This window comes from Mastomys coucha, chromosome X, assembly GCF_008632895.1.
Source record: "Mastomys coucha isolate ucsf_1 chromosome X, UCSF_Mcou_1, whole genome shotgun sequence".
NCBI classification, from domain to species: Eukaryota; Metazoa; Chordata; class Mammalia; order Rodentia; family Muridae; genus Mastomys; species Mastomys coucha.
In genome coordinates, this window is record NC_045030.1 from 146,601,766 (window position 1) to 146,603,104 (window position 1,339).

A 1,339-nucleotide genomic window follows, 5' to 3' on the forward strand; every position below is an offset into this window, starting at 1 on the left:
GTTTTTTTTTTTTTTGTGACAACATGTTGTTCTTGGGGTCCTTCAAGCTGTGAGATTGTCCTAGTATTCAACCCCTCCGTTGATTTGGGTCAAGTTGAAGGTACTAGGGGTGGGGACATTCTTGCCCATGAGGGATTTGTGGGGAGAAGGTTAACCCTAAGCTACACATGTGGTCCACCAGAATTGAAAATTACAATTGAGTGGTAATTCTAGGATTAGTTCTGTATATATGGTGTCAGGGAGGTGCAGGATACAGATAGGAGATTTCATGGAGCCTGGTCAAGCAAACTCTGAACCAGGTGAAACACAGAGAAGCAGTCAATAAACTTGGAGTTTCTTCATTGTGGGGAGTATGGGTTTCCAGGGAAGGGCAGGTAGTCAGTTCAGCCTGCCAGGAATGTGGTGTGTCTTGTCTTTTCTTTATCATTATATTAAGCTGTGCATTCAGCTGTCTGTTGGTTGAGATAACTACAAATCATGTAGTTTGTCACTACTGTTATTCAGTTTATGTCAATCTATATATGATCTTTGTATCTCCTTTCCCCCAAGCATTCTGGGGTTTTTGTATTTAAATACAGTTCTAGTTTCTAGTCAAACTTTTTTTTTAACCTTTTCTCTATAGGGACAAGATTTTATTGTTTTTGTAGGAATGAGATATAGGGAAAAAACAATCCAACCCTGTTCCTGTTCCCTAACCTCATCCAATAAGCAGTTATTGAAGATGGGAGTCTTAAATTCCTGGGAAAAGAGGATGCCTAGGAGTTCAAATCCATTACCTGTGGGGAGCCACAGCTGCCACCCTATATATTTGGCACCTGGTCTCCGGCCAGAACAGAGAGCATTGTGATAAACAAGCCCTTATTTGGAAAAGCTGAGTGCCTCCAGTTTGTGATGCAAGCTGGCATGATTTCCCGCAGCCTATTATGCTTTGCTATGTAGCCGATGCTGATTAGGACCAGGGAAAGTATTTAACCTGTGAGGGATGGGGGCTAAAAAAGAAGAGAGAAGAAGAAGAAATGAACGAATGATTCTGTAGTACAAGGTTCCTGAATAAACTTCTTGGAAAAGAGTTCATGGTTGCCTCCTTATTTCCGCTGGTCGATGAGGCGGCGACAAATGGTGGCCTGTATGGGGACATCTTCTACGGCTCAGAACTCCTTGCAGTCAGGGCAGTCGACTGGTAAGTCCCAGGTAAGGTGGGATGAAAGGGAAGGACCTCGGTAAAGAGGCAATAAAGTCTCTGGGTTGGAGCAATAAGGTCCCATTAAGGACAAATCAAAAGTGATAGTATGGGGAACTCGCAATCTTGCCCCGTGTTTGTTGCTCTTAAGGAGCTATT